Raw genomic sequence first — 18,982 nt, forward strand, 5'->3', positions numbered from 1 at the left:
TCGCCGAAAGCAGAGACACAATGTTTCTCAGTGAAGTGGCACACAGCAGTTGTCGTGGTGACTAAAGGCGTCTGTCTCCCTCGAGCTGTCTGTCTTGCAAAGCCCCCCCCTGAGCACTGAAGGCCAAACTGCTCATCGCTCCGCCCCTCGAAGGCACTGCTGGTTCGTCGTGTACTTGCCACCATTATGTTCTGTCCCCGCTCCTCCTCTTATCCTGAGTCACTCGTGCTCCCTGGGGAGAAACGAGGGGTTAATGATGAATCATAGAAGGGATGCGTGCGGGCATTTTTTTTCTTTAATGGATACCGATGTGATTCAGGCGTGTGGGCTATGAAAATTGAGGAATTAAGACAGGAGGGAGGCAGGGGTCAACACGAACAGGTCTCATTTTCTTGCCCTTGGGGGACTACGACAGCTGCACCCAGAAAGGAAGATAAGGCCCATTTAGCGCACATTCAAAGTACGACTTTAAGCATATGTCTCCTTGGAAGAGAGCAAAAAAAAAAGGACAATTTAATCATGTTTATCACTCATCGGCCAATTCATTAGGTACAACTGAGTAAACTCGAAAAATCCAGTGCAAGAGCCTTGATTTTCTTATCATATGTTTATAAATTAAGTAATTAATTAATTAATAGAACTGTAAAAATAATAGATTGACAAATAAATAAATACATACATTCGAAAATACATGTGCAAATAACTAAATTGTCAAATAAATATAAATAAATAAACACATATTTCTGTATATATATACATACAGAAATAAATACATACATAAACACAGAAAGTAAGGAAGGTAGGAAGGAAGGAAGAAAGGAAGAATGGAAGAAAGAAAGAAAGAAAGAAAGAAAGAGAATAGACAGACAGAAAGAAAGAATAGACAGACAGAAAAATAAATAGATAAATAGATAGATAAATAAATAGAATACCACAAACCTAGAAAAATAAATGTGCACATATAATACATTTGCATGTATGTTTGCAAATAACGAAATAAATAACTAAATAGATACTTTTGCAAATAAACACACACATAAATAAATACATACATAAACACAAATAAATAGATAAACAAATAAATAAATACATAAATAGACAAACAAATACACACGTTAAACAAATAAATAACTAAATCAATACATAAATAAATAGAAAAATAGAAAAATAAATATATTTAATATATTTGCAAATAGATTTCCCAATACATTTGAAAATAACCAAATGAATAAATAAATAAATAAATAAAGAAAGAAAGAAAGAAAGAAAGAAAGAAAGAAAGAAAGAAAGAAAGAAAGAAAGAAAGAAAGAAAGAAAGAAAGAAAGAAAGAAAGAAAGAAAGAAAGAAAGAAAGAAAGAAAGAAATGGGGAATGATTTCACATTGTAGAATATTTACTTGGCTTCAGTTTGGGCCAGTCGATTTTCCGCTTTCCAGTCGTATCAAAAACTCCGACTGTAATTAATTTCTTTGGACTTTTTGTCGGTTAGTCATCTCCTGGCAACCTGGCTACCACGTTGGCTGACTTTTTCACCTGCTGTTTGTTTATGACGAGGGAGCAAAGCAAGCTGGAAACATGCGACCAGTTTCTCTTTGTTGATAGCTGGTGGCAAATTGCAGCCAATTTAGAAACGAAAGACCAAAGGGCACTGCACAAAGGGGGGTGTTTTGAGCAGACTGGAAACCGTTTTTTTGTCCATTGAATGAGGGATATGTTTCTTTCTGGATTGTTAAATTGAGGTTCTGCTGTACTATTAACAGCAAGCAGTTAGCTTTCGTTCTGTTGTAATTCCTCATCCACTACTACAACATCTTTGTGCTGCATTTTCAGCTTTCTGGATGCGCTGTGTGCACCACGCTGCCGTTTAGACTCTTTTTTTCCTCCTCATGAGTGGGTTCTCTCACATCCTGGGACTGAATGAAGCTTTTAAAGGACAACCGACGTCTCCGGACAAGTTGTGTCCATAATTTGTAAAATGGCTTCAAATGACTTCTACTGAGCATATTTTACAAAGATTCCACCGCATATAGCTATATTTTACGTTAAGACTCGCGCTGAATATTCAGGAAGTCTTGTTTTTGAGTTGGTGACGAGTCCGTACGTGTCGTCACTAAAGGACCGCCCTTGACCGTAAAAAAGACGCATTGTAGCGGTCCTTCCATCACGTCAATGTATTTTGCTATACCTGTTTGGTCTGGGGACCTCGTGTTGCACCCAAAAGCCACCAGGAGGCCAGGAGAGGGCGTCCACGCTCCATATAAGGAATTTATCAGCCTGTGGAAACGGAGGTGGCCACAGGAGGTCGCCATTTTGTGCCTCTTTTCTGGTGATCGTTTCTCCCCAATGTTGCCTCAAAATGGCATGGAATACATTCTTTAATCGATTGCAAACATGTATGCTTTCCTCTTTATAACTTTTTGAATCATATTTATAACTGGATGTGTAACAAGAAAGCATATTCTCCGAATCTGAAGCCATTGTTTTGATTCTCAAGCAATGCAAGACGTCTTGGCGTGACGTCACGAATTGGGGGCGGGACTTTCTGAAAATGCCCAATTCCCAGCTCAATTTTTTTGCAGATTTTGGACACTGTAAGTCATTTTTATTGGTGTTTTGCGTTTGACTAAAAATATCATACTGCGTGTTTTGGGTATTTTAGATGCTATAAAACGTTTATCCGGTGTCAGTTAAAAAACAAAAAAGTGATGTCGGTTGTCCTTTAAACTTAGATTTCATGTCTGCATGTGTGCCTAATGAAGCGGGCAGTTAAGTTACATGCTGCAGGAATTACATACCACGTGTCAATATCGCTAGCTAGCCCACTTCTGCTCCAGTCATGAGAAATCATCCACAGATCCAGTTGGCACTTAGCCAGGGTTAATGTTACTTTACTGGGGAAGGACAGCTGCCTGACCCTCTTTTTTACACAACTCGGGGGATGACATAATTACGACACAGACCCTGAATGCTGACCTTCTGACTTTTTGGCCAGCTACTGGTTAACCTTTCACCTCTTATTGACCGTCCAGCGTGTGTCTTTACAATGGGAGGGAGAGAGGGGGGTGAGCCTGGTGGTTTCTGCAAACTGCACTTCTGACAGATTGTGAAGCAAAAGAGGGACAAACGCCACAGTGGTTAAATAATACCATGCCAGGCTCCCAAGGTGATCATCTGGTGGCCAGTCTCCCAATATTTTGCTAATATCACAAATCTGACTCAGCACATTGCTTGGTCAGGCCTATTTGCAAGCATGTGCTTTCACCGAGACGTCCTGTTCTAGGTGGGCGGGCTATTTTGAGTGCCCCCCTACAACCCACCTCCCTCCCCCACCATCTGTAAATCAATTGTAAAAGAAAGCCGTGTTTCTGGAGTCTCTTTAACCACAAGATCACCATGCTCCTCTATTTATAAATGCTACTTTACAGTATGTACTGACCGGCCACAACGTTTTGGCCACTTGTGCAATGAGAAACATGACAGGACAACTTTTCCCAAAAAGAAAAACAAAAAATCTGTTCGGAGGTCAAACCATGGTCACAGGACTCTCAAGCTCTCCTTCATTAACTGAACATAGAGCTTCTATTGCACCATTTAAAAATGTTCTGTGACGTAAGTTTAAACACATTTTAATCACTCTCCACTCTTTCACTGAGTTTCCCGAATTTATTTAGGAATTGAAATGCATGACGTGGAGCGTCATTACGGAATTTGTCCGGGTTTTGTTTTTTCTTGCGGGGGGTACCGATATAGGGTTTGTCAGACCTCTGACAATGTTTTTCCTCCCCCCGAGGGGGCAGCATTAGCATTTTGTACTGCCACCCCCATTTCAAGCTCAGATAATTCCAGACCCATATAATTTAGGAATTAACTATTTTTTTTCTGATGAAAGAAGAGAGTCTAACGTTTCTTAAACTGCATTGAATGTTTATTTAGTCCTAAAACTCAATATTCTGTGAGTCCTGGAATTCGAGTGACAATGACAAAAACCCTGGCACTGGAGTGGACATATTTTTACACATCGTCTGGCAGTGAATGAGTTATGGTCCCAATTGAGGTGGATGGTACAAGTTTTACACCAAGTGCAGTCTACATGTTTTCTTTATTTTGGTATTTTGCTAGACTTGCACAGGTAGAAGGCCTTTGGGCAATTTTGTTTCGTTGTGAGAGAGAATGCAACATTTAATAGCCCCAATCAGCCATATTTTCCGAATTCTACATTTCGCGACATTAGATATTTGAGAAACTCCACTACGTGTCTATCAACCACTGGTGGAAAGACGCTCTGATCCTCTCATTCATCTAGAACCGCTTCATGTAACAAAGAGGGTTCAGAAAGTGCTTAAGCATGAATGTCTCTTTGTGTCTTTGTGTTGTCATATTGTCTTTGTGCTGCCATATTATTTGTTATTTAGTTTTTTTGTTCTTTTGACTTCAAGACGGCGCCGCGAGAGTGGCTGCCTTTCCAGCAGCTCATGCACTTTGTTTTTTTACTTTCATTCCTTTTATCACTTTGCTGCTGTTAAATGTAAATTTCTCCACTGCGAGACTGCAAATCCAAAACCAAAGCAAAAATAACATCTAGCCAAATATGTATATACTTCTACAATGCTATATGTTCATTTTAAGCTAGCAGCTAACATACCATATCTAACTTGCAGTAATGAAATCTATAATTGAAGCTGTGCTGCCGGTAATACTCGTTACCGTGAAATAAGAGTGTAGAGCTGAAAAGAAACGGCTGTGAGCTTTTCCTGACACAAATCACATCGTGCGCAGATTAGAAGGAAGAGTAACACAACACCATAGTGCATTCTAATAGCTATTGATTTCCTGTCTTCAGTGCGTGTGCGCGCTTGTGGGCGCAAGTGCCTTCCCTGTACAATATGTGCCGCCACAATGGCAAATATATGCGTAACTACCCTTGTCCCGGTGAACTTTTGAAAGTCCTGACAGAACACAGGAAGTGACATTGTCCAAAAGCTTGGACAGTTTGGTTTTTATTCCATTCTCTCCACACTGGGTCAGAATGTCCTGCACCATTCTCTTTGTTCCATTTATTTACCTGCTCCCCTTCCTGCTCCTACTTACTCCCCCATGTTCGGTACTCTTTGCTCCTTACGCACAAGTGTACCATCTGTGACCAATATCAAACCATAGTGAGGCACTAACTTGGCAGTACTCATTGCCACATGCGTGTTTGTAAATCAACTTTGCTGTGAGGGAAAAGACCCGCCAGCATCAACCCTTTTGTTGGAAAATACCTCCCACTGTCTGCGAAGAGGAGGTGAAAAAGACAATGCAGGGTTTTTGAACATTGAAGTCACACTGACACCGTGCATTGGTTGTCTTCATAGAAAAGGGGACATTGAGGTGTGAGGGCAATCTCCGAAAAGCGTTGTTCGCAGCTAAAAATGAAATACTGAAAAGTGTTCTCGAAGAGTAGTGAGCGGGATGTACAATGTCAGAATCAGAATCAGAATCATCTTTATTGCCAAGTATGTAGAACACACAAGGAATTTGTTTCCGGTAGAACACGCTGCACTAGTATCGTCGTCAAAAAAAAAACTGCTAAGTGGCACTATACAGTTCCATTTTGGCTACTGTTGAAAGAGTTCAAAGAGTTCAAAGAGCTCTGTGGAGATATTATGATCGTTCCTCCTGCGTATATGTTTGTCCGTGCAATTTTCTAGTCTGTAGTCTGTATCTAACCGATGCTGATATTAAACAGCCCTGTGGACGTTTTTAAAATGTCATTAATTATTGTTATAAATTAATCATTGTTATTGTGGTTTACATGGGACTATTTGAAATTTGGGTTGGGGCTTCAGCAAGCACCTTGGAATTTCATTGCTTTCACGGGCTGAATAAAATTATGTGGCGGGCCAGAATTGGCCCCGAGGCCTTAACTTTGACACCTATGGGTTACAGCAACAGTTTTCTCAAGACATTTGATGCGACAGGACCCGCAGAACTGATTGTGAAGGCGTCCAGGTAGATTTGACCCCGGTAAGAAATGATGACTGAAATGTGTTGGTTAAATGTTTAAATGTAAAAACACACGTCTGAAAGCAGCGCAACATGGGAAAAGTAATTAAAGGAAGCTGAAAGACAATTTACAATTATTGAAAGAAAATAATTCATGGACAACATATAATTAACATCAGTCTGTGATCCAGATATTTTTAGGCCAGCAGAGAAGGCTTTGCAGGCCTTGACGGTCTGCCACCGTATTGTATAAATAATCATTCCCAGGAATGAGCGAGTCAGGCATACTTGTGATTTTCCTTACAAGCTGCCGACTCTCATTAAATATAAATCTCTGTTTTTGCCCCCACAAGTGTTCTTTTGACCCTGTCATAATCAATCATGCTCTGCATAATAGTATTCTATTGAATTGGTGGAATGTACGATGAAATAAAAAATTGAAATTGGAGATGACTCTTCTCTGCGATAGTGCTGCATTAAACGTGATATCAAATTTAGCAATTTAGTGAGAATGGAGTGTATTTGACACTGTTACACTGGTATTGTAAGTGAAGCGTGTAAAATGAGCAACTTCACACCATCCCTTCCCAAGTATTCAGCGTGCGCATGTGCTGAAAGGGCCTTCTTGACCCTCTCTGCCTGCTATTCCGAGCACTATTTCACAATGTTATCTTCCTCTTTCATTTGAACAAGGTTAGATGTTTCAATGCTGCTGGCCTCAGGGGGGTGGGGGTGGGGGATATTCCCAAATGTGTAAAGTCCAAAACACACAGTGCATTATATAAAACAAAGTGATCATTGGACAATTCTCACACACAAACAGTACCTGCGGGCATGCAAGAGGAGAGGAGGTTTTGTTTTGCTTAAAACATGTAGAAGGGTTGCAGAAGATTGTGTACAGGCCTGCATTTCACATACTGTACTGTGACACCCGATACGGCTTGTTACATCATCACCTCACCCCTCCCCAGCTAATATTCAAATTGCATTCGGTCTTCCATAAAAAAAGCTCTCCTAAAGAGGCCCAAGGTTCACTTTGCCTGGATCGATATGACATTTGCGGTTCTTTGCAGGCAACTAACGCCATCAGTTACAAACATGGGCCGCAGGGCCGTAGCGATGACGTCGTTGCAAACGCATGCCTTCCCACTCAAATTGGGATTACGCTGGCGTTCCACTGCATGCCGACACCTCATGACACTCATCATAAGGTCGCCCTCCTGCTCTCAAGAATGCAGCCACAAAACACACAGTGCATCAGCAGCCTGTCTTCTTCTTTTTTTTGTCATGTGACGGCATGTGACATGATAAACTCATCTGGTTTCGAGTTGCCCTCTGACCTGCATATGCAAAGTAGCTCTTTTGACAAATACTTTGAATCCGGCAATGTGTTGTCACGTGTGGTCGCTTCTGCAACATGAGATCATTGTTCTGATTGATCGTTGTATATCATCACATTAAGGTCAACGTCAATAGTGAGAAACACTAGCCTGAGCGGCAGAGTGGGATAATGGAGATTACAAAATGATTCCTGCAGCTCACTGTCAGCATCAATCAAAAGTAAAAGATTATCTTTGTAAACAATAAATGTGTTATACAGTTCTTGTAGTACAGCTTGTTCCGTTGCGTTCCCAGCCCTTCAGCCAAGTACAAAGTCATTTTAATACATGAGACCCCACACATGACCAAGAAAAATTGGCAGGATTGTGCATATGGTGTATGGCGTTCAACATACTGAACCAGACCCCCCCCATCCCGGCATTGATTGGTATCACCAAAACCAGATGTTTTGCATAATACAAACACTGACATCTAATCTGCTGAGAATACAATTTTTTTTTTTTTTGTGTGCAAACTGTTCTCCTTGGTGATTAATGGCAGCGATTAATAACTTGTAACATGTTATCCATACTGGTTTTTTTTTTTTGCCTTACAGTCAGGGAATCTGTGGCTTGGCCCAACTCACATTTTCTATTTGGATTCTATATTTCCATTATTTGTGTCCCATATTTTCTGGTGTATAAGGCGCATCCCCAATAAATGGTGTATTTTCAAACTGTTTCCATCTATAAGGTGCGCCGGACTATATGACACATAACATTCAATGAATGCAAACAGTTTCCCAAATAGAATATATGAATACATAAAAGTTTTTTAAATAGAAGGCACACCACATTATAACGCGCTATAGTATAGCCTGGGGTTACGCACCACTTCTACATGGGGAAATTGAGTCAGTGGCTGCTGACAATAGTTGCGAGACTTGTTGTGGCTCAATATTACTTCACATATAAGGCGCGCCTGCGTAGAAGGTGCAGGGTCATCTTTTCAAGAAAATGAAGGCTTTTGGGGGCACCTTATACACTGGAAAATGAGGTAGGTCTGTGAAATCAATTATGAATATTACAGTACTGTATAGCTTCTTGAATTTGTATAGTGGATTTTCAATCTGTAATATTTTAACATTTTGTCTGTGTAGGACATACATTGTCTCTGTCTGTCTGTCTCCATCCATCTAATAATAAACACGCAGCACTTTAGCTTGCGTCTAATGCTGACGTAATCGAAATGACCACAGTCGAAGTGTCCCACTTGACTGGCGTAATGTTGAGTCATATTCCAGAAAGCTCGATTCGTGATCTGTCGTTATCCTCTGCTACCCCCTGCTGCTCAAAGTACAGCAACGCTCTATTTTTCTTCAAGCGTGAGTCAGCTGCAAGCGAGTACATTTTCCAGTAAAACAAGTGCTAAATAGCAGCTGCAGGTTGATGTTCAACTGAAACTCACTGGAAATATTATTTCCCCGAAAAAAAATGAATGGACGAGTATTGTGACTTTCTATTATGAGTACTTAAAGACGCAATCAAGTCACTTTGCTAAAATTAGAACGATGCAGCAATTGATTGAATCGGAAAGTGATCTCAGAGCATCCTCCACCCAGATGGTACTACCCAGCGTTCTTCCAGGAAACGCGATTATGCACCACGTCGTGATTGGTCCGGACACATCGGACCAGCCTTTTCTAGTAAATATCTCCACAGAAACACCATCGGCAATTATCCAAGACGTTTTACCGTTGTCACACATTTTCCCAGAATCCTCCCACCTTCCCTTAAAGACGAAGTGTCGAATTATGGCTGGCCGCCAAACCGTGGGCGAGGCCAAGCGAGGGTCTTCCTGTGCATCAGCGGACATTTCCTGCTCTCGTCAGCTTTTGCAATATTTCACGGGAGTGATGATTTAATTAGGAGACCAAGCCTTTGCTGAGAAGCGACGAGCGAAGCTGCAGAGAAATTCACGAGGTTTCTCATTGACGGGTGCGTGCACTAAACACTATCTGATAAGCTTCAGTGCAAGAGTTGAATCGAAAATTCTCCTTAAAAAACGAAGATAAGATCGTTTTGAGCAAAACTGATTGATTTAGTTATATCACGATTGTGATTGCGGTGAGCCGAATTCTACTCTATCATGTTGGCTGTTTTCTAAGCAAGTGTTATCGACACAATGAGGCTCCCTGCAAACAGCCCAAAAAATGCAAATAATTGATGCTCCCTATCTAACATCGACAATACTAATAGTTTTAATTTGAAATAAACTATGAACGCCAAACAGTACCATTTTAAACTCATCTCACATTTTCTAAGCAAGCGTTATCTACACATTGAGGCTGACTGCAAACAGCTAAAAATACAAATAATTGACGCTCACTCACTAATAATCGACAATACTAATACAGCTGTTTAAATTGTCCATATAGCATAAATAATGATCGCCAAACAGTACCATTTTACACTCATCTCACAAGGATATAAATGCTTTACAGATTATTTGATTTTTAAAAAAACATAGAAATAAATACGTTATTAAATTAAATAAAAAATGTCTTTCAGCCGAGGTGTATCACATCAACATATTTCCTTGACACCAATTACTCCTTTCCAACTTTCCCATGACTTTGGCTATATATTCTGCCATCTTTTATTCTGGTGATACCGAAATAAGACGATTGTGTAAAATATACCACATTTTCTGGTGTATAAGGCGCACCCAAAAGCCTTCATTTTCTTAAAAAAGCGGACCCTGTGCCTCATATGCAAGTGCAGGTCTTGTAACTACTGTCAGCAGCCATGACTCCATTTCTCCCCTCTAGATGAAGTGGTGTGTAACCCCAGCCTCTACTGTAGTACCTTATATGGTGTGCCTTGTATTTGGACAACTTTAATATATTTATATATTATATATGGAAATGTTTTTTCATTCATTGAAGCTGTGCCTTATAGTCCAGAGTGCCTTATAAATGGAAAAGGTTTGAGAATACACTATTCATTGCGGGTGCGCCTTCTACTCCGGTGTACCCCATACACCTGAAAATGTCGGTAATATATTTTTTTCTAAAACAACCCATGATTTGCACAGTATGTATTTAAATATGTTTGTTTTCAGGTCATATGCTTCCTGGAAAGTAACATGCACAGTGCATTCCCTGATAAAATGATCCCATGCATAGATAAAGACTTATTTTATGACTCCCTCAGGGTCAATACTCAATTCAACTGTATTTATAGAGCACTTTCAAACAGGCAAGCTGCATACAAAGTGCTGTACATGGACAACTATCATATGCAGGCAAAAAAGCAGTCACACAGATAGTAGAAAGCACCAAGGAGTAAGACTAAAATCAAGTCTGAATCATGCTGAGTCATGCAAATGTCAAACAGTACAAGTGAGTTTTGAGGCGGGCTGTTAAGGAACGTCAAAAAGTGAACTGAATAATTAATACTGCACATTTAATTGCATTGGATGCTGTCATCTACGCAATTACTGTACAGTACTGCTACTACTACTACGATTACTGCTGCTGTTGTTGACCAACGAATTGGGAATGGATGATTATAGGGAGTTACATCCTGCAGGTCAGGTGGCGATAATCATCTCTCTCGGGTCAGTCGGGGGTCTTTGGATAAAATGTCTGACGGCAGAGGGTGGCTCCATCAGGGTGTGATGAATTCTGGGGCAGTTGTAGATAAAGTGTCTCCCCGAGATTGCACTTCCTGCGGGTTGTGTCGACTGTGCGATTGTCAGCGTAGTGACCACCGTGCAGTCGGCTTAGTGTGACCTGATCCTTTCTGCCTCCTTTTCACCTGAGCTGCCATAGATTTAATAGCCTTGTTTTCTGGGATGCTGTTGCTGCTGCTATTACCACTATAGACTACTACAAATATGACAAGTACTGTACTACTGTACATTTTTTTCTGCGACAAACACTACCACCGCCTTATTGCCTTGAAGTAGTCTTAACTTTGACTTTGTCTCCCTCTAGCGGCAGTCACTACTGTGAAATCTGCAATTGCTGCACACGTTCAGAAACAGAATCAGAAAGCCTTTAATACAGCAGCAAGATTGAAAGTAATGTCAAAAATTATTGCATGCGTAAAAAAGTACAGAAGACAAAGTGCAAAGTATAAAAATACAGTATAAAGCATACATGATATATGTAACTGCATGTATTTACTATACATGAGGTGACTGTAAAGTGTCCTTGAGAGTTTTGAAAAGCGCTTAGAAATTAAATGTATTGTTATTATTTCTGTCTGTGTAAGCTCTCAGTCGTACAGGAGTGGTCCATCGATGAGAAGGTTTCTTCAGCCGTCATCTCTAGTTATTATGATAATGTATGAGTGCAGTTTTTTTAGCAAGGATGTTTTACTTCAGGCCTTTTAAGTGGCTTCTTGCATATACATTTGTACACCTCAAAAACACATGATCTGACTTCATCCTCATCCACTTCTAATATTTTGGGTCCTAATATTTTGCTCAAAAGCAGTAATGCGCTTGCCTTGATGTTATGTCATAACATGAGAGGTTCCAGAATGAAACAGGATCTGAAACAAACAAAAACATCTTTGAAGCCGAATCGATCTTCTTTTCCTGTCGGCTTTTCCCTTCGGCTTTTCCATTCAAGAGGTCGCCACTGTGAATCAGTGTCCTCCATCTCCAGAGGTTTTATTCACATGCTAGGTTTGGCCAAGCTTTTGCGTCGGATGCCCTTCCTGGCACAACCCTCTGTATTTATCCGGGCTTGGGACCGGCACAATAAGACACTGGCTTATGTCCCCTTGTGGCTACAGAACAAGCATCTTCTTCTTTTCCTATCGGCTTTTCCCTTCAGGGGTCGCCACAGCGAATCAGTGTCCCTCATCGAACCCGGTTTTGTGCATCCTCTTCCCTCACACCAGCTATACCTTCATGTCCTCTTTGACCACATCCATAAACCTCCTCTTAGGTCTTCGTCTCGGTCTCCTGCCTGGCAGTTCAAGGCTCAGCATCCTTCTTCCGATATAGGCGCTCTCTCTCCTCTGGACATGTCCAAACCATCTCAGTCTGGCCTCTCTGACTTTCTCTGCAAAGCCTATAATATGATTTGTCCCTCTAATGTACTCATTCCTGATCTTATCCAACCTTGTCACTCCCAAAGAAAACCTCAACATCTTCATCTCTGCTAACTCCAGCTCTGCCTCCTGTCATTTCTTCAGTGGCACTGTCTCAAGTCCAAACAATCATGGCTGGCCTCACCACCGTTTTATACACCTTTCGTCTCATCCTAGCTGAAACCCTTCTGTCACATATCAGAACAAGCAACTCTATGAACTTAATAAAGATGAAGATGCTCAGTAAAAAGGCTCCCAAACACAAATTGGTTCCATAGCAACATTAAAAAAGCCAATCTATCCTCACCATTTGATGACAAAGCCGAATCGATGATTTCATCAATACAGTTTTTCATGCAATATTGATCTCGTTTATTGAATGCCTTGTCATGCAGTCCCATGCTGGATGTTCTCGTTTCGGTAAGATTTGTATTACCGCCATCTAGCGGACAAACTACCAGTTTACAGTTACACTCCATTCGTCAGTGTTGAAGTCGAAATATATCTTTTTCTAGCCACATCTGGGACCAGACAATTTATTAGCTGAAACAGCAAAGTGCTGGAAATGAGGTCATTAGCATCTCTGGGGGAGGTGGAAACCACTGCCTGCCAAAGCAAAGGTGGAAAACTCATTTGGGGAGTTGCGCACTTGATAAAACAGCTTGCCTTCCAAAATAATCGAAATGAGACAGCCCTGCAAGAGGGTCGCACATGACAAATAATAGAAGAGCGAGAGCATATGTGCTGGCGGCGGGTGCCAGCAGACATGGCGGCTCAACGTTCTGCGTTGTGTCGAAGTTGGCCCGGCTTTTACTTTTCACAACTAATCAATTGTGTCCTTGCTTGACATGGAGCTTCTGGTCAGCGATACTTGACCATATAAAGGAACATTGTAATCACCCACACAGGCTGTAACATCTCCTGTGTTGTACGGCATATTTATTTGACATAATACAACAGGTGTGAAGCAGCAGGTTGCACTGGGCCGTGACTGCCCTCGCGGAAACTTGTTAACGGCACATCAGTAATGGACGTACTCCGTCACCGCACTGTCAGGTCCATACGTAGGAAGCTTTCCTATACCTCATGCTTCTTCTGCCCATATGTAACTCAAAGCAGACCACCAAGCGTGAGCGTACTCTTGGTCTGCCCCAATGGAAATGCTGGTCCGTTAAGTTTGTTGCCACCATATTTCATGGTGAACTCTAAGTATACAGCCCCATTATGAAAAGTAGGCCTTGAAAGTGAATTTTCAGTTATGATCCGATACCATCCTTAATCATAAATCAAGCTTTGAGTTGAACCAATCACAAGGAAATGTGGCAATGACAGGATGGAAACATTTCCTTATTCGACGGCTTCGAGGCACACAATGATTGTTCTAATTAAATGATTTCCCCTTCATTTTAGATGGACCGTATATTCCGATGTATCAGGTGCACCCAAAAAACCTCGATTTTCTTCAAAAGATGCGCTTATAGTCCGGTGCACCTTATATATGGAAAAAAATACACAATTCATTGGATGGTGCACCTTATACTTTGATGTGCCTTATACATCGTAAAATATGGTCGATGTAGGTTTGCGTTTGTGAAATTGAGATCAGATTTGCATTCCTCAGCCAAAAATTACTTGTAAACAGCTAACAAACCTAATAACAAAAATCTTGTTCCCCAGTGTTGGCATTCGCTAACAACATTAGCTTCTGTTAGCCGTCTCCCGCATTCCAAAAACAGCACTTAACCACACAAAGCAGTCTAAAATCAACAAGGTAAAAAAAAATAAGATGTGTGAAAGTGTACTATAATTCTTTATCCTGCTAGCATTTTGATCAAAGCATGTCACAGCATGCGTTATACTATTAAAACGACTACCAATAGATTACAGCAACATGTCTCACACCGTTATGTAAATTCTAGCATCAAAGGGTAAAATCAAATTACATTTTTTTCCTCCACCACAACCCTACCAGCATAAATTATCTTTATGGCACAGATTTGGGACCACACTCATCAGCACTTTGACCACATGAGAACAGAGTTCACCCATCAATCTGTCAATTTCAACAAAAAGAAGCACAGTCCAATCCCCCATTGCTCTCAGACACTCAATTTGTTACATGTTTCGCTTTCGGCTCCTTCTATAGCTTCTTTCATGTTATAATTGATGAATGTCGGGATAAATAGTTGATGGTTGGTGTTCATATGCATAGAAGACTTTCATTGTGCAAACTAATGAGGGTGCCGATGTCGAGAATACAGAATGGAGCGGATTTGACGAATGATTTTAATAAGGCTCCTGAAATCCTCATTTCGGCCACATGGGGGCAGTGGCCGACAAGTAACGTGAACCATCGATGAGGACCGTCAGAGCAAAGAAGAAAAAAGGAAGCGTAAATAAATAAATAAATAAATAAATAAATAAATACCGCGCTTTTAAAAAGGTTTGGAACTGTTGAATCTTTGTAAATTGCCATTACTGGTGTGCTGAGGAGGCATTTACGTTTTCTTCCTAATTTAGTTCCCCCCCTTCTCTTTTTAAAGTAACTAGTATTAGTTTAGTGTTTGAAATATGAAATAAAAAATGTCTAACAGGTGAACTATTTTGCAATGCAGCTCTGGTAGTTTATTCACATGTAATGGTGTTCTTGACTGAAGCAAGTTAGAAAGACATCCATGTACATCAGTGCAGTATATGATGCAATCCTGTCAGACATCATCGGATAGGCTGTTTAATTCTGTCTGCCTTTGAACGAGGGGGCAGGGGTGGGGGCGCTTACCTGACAGCCTGATTCTTGAGCTGTCACCCCACTGGATGTGTAATCTGCACGGGCCTGACCGCCCGCTTTCACAAAGCACACATACTCCACAACCAACACGTATGCACACTCACAAACAGGATGCTGCAAGCCTACACTAATGCAAGGCGATGGTTTTGTAATGCCCCAGTGGCTCGCTGACGGGCTGCCAATCAATCAAATCCATCCACCTTTCCATAGCGCACCTGTAAATGAGCGTCTATCCATCTGCGGGGGCCATGATAGGCTGATTGGCTCTGTCAGTCATAATGTGAGGACCATGTGCATCAGCGGGGTAGAGGGGGGGTATTTTTGTGCGCTTGTCTTCACATTGTGGTATTTTTCTCGACAGTCACGCATGATAGCAGGTGCCACTGAAGATGGATCTGGCCTCACTGAACTGACGAATCATGTCCACACACAGATTTGAATGCGTGTTTGATCGAGACTGAATATAGTAGTTCTCAACATTTTACAGCACATGGCCCCTTAAAAATATTTCTCTTTTCAAGTACCACCACGACTGAATTTATTTTTGCCCTACTAGATGAATCAATATTTACTCATTAAATCTTAATAGCCGATACGTTTCAGTGTTAAAGGACAACCGACACCATTTTTTGTTTCCTAACTGACATCAGAAAAACGTTTTATAGCATCTAAAATACCCCAAACACGCAGGCTGATATTTTAGTCAAATGCAAAATGCCAATAAAAATGACTTAGTGTCCCAAAACTACTTCAAAATGACCTCAGAAAGTTTCAGTTTTAGAAGGTCCCGCCCCCTTGTTCATGGCGTCACGCCAGGACGTCTTGCCTTGCTCGAGAATCAAAACAATGGCTTCAGATTCAGAGAAGATGCTTTCTTGTTACTCATACGGTTATGAATATGATTCAAATAGTTCTGAAGAGGAAAGCATGAATAGTTGTATTAAGTTCATCCTGTCTACCTGATATCTAATTTAAAACAGATTCTTATCTTACAGACAGTGTATTGTCGGTGTTCAAATACCTGACCTGTTTCGGCGTCTACTGCTGCCTTCGACGCAGGCGGAAGTAGACGCCGAAACATGTCAGGTATTTGAACACAGACAATACACTGTCTGTAAGATAAGAATCTGTTTTAAATTAGGAAAGCATGAATGTTTGCAATCGATTAAAGAGGTCCTTCCGTCTCATTTTGAGGCGTCTGGACTCCAATGTAGCGCCTGTAAAATGCACAAGATGGCGCCTAAGCTCCGTTGGAAATGGGCTGATTTGTCTGCTGGGAATTTGTTTCAACTAGTATCAAATAGTAGTCTTGCAACACACAACCATTCACCATTGCATTATTTTTGTATTTTTTCCTTCTAATTTTGCCATTAACACAAAGTTTCCAGACCAAACAAAGTACCCAAAATGCATTGTGTGTCGCTTTCTCGGTGAGGGGCGTTCCAGATGTGACGTCACGTCAGGCATCGTCATCAACTCGAAAACAAACCTTCCCAAATATTCAGCGCGAGTCTTAAAACGTAAAGTATAGTTTTATGCCGTGGAATCTTTGTAAAATATGCTCAGTATAAGTCATTTGAAGTGATTTTACAAATTATGGGCACAACTTGTCCGCAGTCATCGGTTGTCCTTTAAGGCTCAAATGGTAAATATTGACACATTTCCAAATGCATTTTTTTCTGCTTTCACCATTTACGTTAACATAATAATAGCCGTGCGTGATGTCAATTCACTAATGGATGTTTTCAAATATAACGCCGCAATTCTAGATCGCAAACCCTAACGCTAAGAAAAAGAAACTGATGATTGCAGAATGAAGCCATTACAAAAGAATTATCTCTAACAGTTGGTAAACATTTTGTTTTTTTCAATTATTGCAGAGTGCAATCGTGCAAATTATCCCAAACACACTAGCATCATTTTTTTTAAAGACCAGCGTGTGTACTTTTCTTCTATTAATTAATCAAGTAAAAACAATATGGATTCACGGTGGGTTTTGTGTAATGTAAATCAATGTAGCTATGCAGAAAATTGACTTTATTCCCCTGGTGACCCCACACGCTAATACGTAATTGGGTAGAATATAGTGTGAGCAGTGGCGGACCGTCAAGGCCTACGAAGCCTTCGCTGCTGGCCTAAGAACATCTGAATCACACACTAATGTTAATTATATGTTGTCCATGAATTCTTATTAAATAATTCCAAATTGTCTTTCAGCTTCCTTTGATTACTTTTTCACAGTTGTGCTGCTTCCAGATGTGTGTTTTCGTATTTAACCATTTAACCAATCACATTTCAGCCATCATTTGTGACCAGGGTCAGAAATCTACTTGGATGCCTTCACAATCAGTTCTGCAGACCTTGTAGCATTAAATAAGTGTCGATCAAACTGTTGCTCTAACCAATCAAATTTCGAGTTGGCAACTGAAGGCTGTGTTCGCAAACTTTGATTGGCTATTCACTAGCCAATCACTAGCAACTAGTGATAAGAGCATACTGACCAGAGCAGCAAATATATTGTGTTGATTTAATTGCGGTTTTGTCAACCCACAATGTCTGAAGGAGTAGAAGAAATGGATTTGGTTGCAGATGTACTGTTAAAGCCATTTTCAAGACGGACTTTACAAGGATAGATTGACATCATTAAGATAGCTTGGACAGCTTGGAAGCTAGCAAAAATAGCAAATAATATTGCTATTTTATGAGCTTATCATGAATCCATCTGTTCATAGTAATAATTCGAACAGTTTAATGACAGTATTTCTTAAGTTTCTTCAAGTCACAAGTTATTTCCTGGCTAATGGCATCCTCTAGTGGACGTTTAGTAAATCACACCACACGCGCAGCTGTGGATTGATTCAGATGTAACACTACTGAAGGCCTAGGGTTGACATATGCGGCTCGACACTGAGTTTGAGGATAGCGAAGCACATCTGGTTGTGTTTTATTTTTTGTTTAACATGTCTTTCAAGTCATCCACCATGTTAAAAAATAACAGTCACAACTTCATACAGTAGTTGACCATTCACCTAGCTTCTTCTTACCCTTAGACTCAGCTCATCTCATTTTGATAACATTTCCTGTCGCCTGCCTCTCTGCAAGTGGCGGTCTGCTTCTCTGCGTGGCGCAATGTCTGCAGCAGACTATATAAAGTACTGAAAAGTCCCTTTGGTGATTAAATTTAGTGTTATAAATTACAGCTTGGCAGCTGGCACTGTGATTGAGCGGTTAGCATATCCGCCTCACGGTTCTGAGATTTAGGTTTCAAATCTTTGCTCGGGGCCTTCTGTTTGGAGTTTGCATCTTCTCTCCTTGCCTTGTATGGGTTTTCTCTCGGTGCGCCGTCTTCCTCTCAGACTCCAAAAACACACATTATGTTGAATTTCAGAGTTCTGATTTCTGAGATTTTTCTTTAGTTCAATTCATCTTCTACTTTTTTCCTCTTTGATTGATCGTTGTTAAAATGAATAGAACACAGCCAAAAAGTCAAACATGCTTTTAAAAAATATAAACTGGAAGGTGACGTAGGTCATTTGATGGTGATCTGCTTCATCCTCTCATTCAGATTTTCTTTTAAATTGGCACCGATATGAAAGTGAATGAAATTGATTCCAAAGTGAATCAAGATCAGTTGAAAAGATTAACGGCCTCATGAATATATCAGCTGTGGATGAAAGGCTCACAGCAGGTGAAATTAGATTTTTGGACTCAGGACCTGAATTAAGGGGCCCAAATCGCCATCATCATCTGATTTAGTCCCTACTTATCCTAATGATAAAAA

At 40.6% G+C, this 18,982-nt stretch overlaps 1 long non-coding RNA gene across 1 annotated transcript in view; it reads left to right on the forward strand.

Moving 5' to 3' along the window:
• The first annotated feature begins 9,151 nt into the window (after positions 1-9,151).
• The window catches only part of LOC148898897 (uncharacterized), a 109,307-nt gene continuing 99,476 nt past the window's right edge, over positions 9,152-18,982 (forward strand). Inside the window, exon 1 of the long non-coding RNA XR_016114882.1 lies at positions 9,152-9,302. This is a non-coding gene — a long non-coding RNA (uncharacterized LOC148898897). The remainder of the gene's footprint in view (positions 9,303-18,982) is intronic.

Source organism: Hippocampus bargibanti, linkage group LG04 (genome assembly GCF_051943395.1).
Source record: "Hippocampus bargibanti isolate YZ-2025 linkage group LG04, ASM5194339v1, whole genome shotgun sequence".
Taxonomy (NCBI): Eukaryota; Metazoa; Chordata; class Actinopteri; order Syngnathiformes; family Syngnathidae; genus Hippocampus; species Hippocampus bargibanti.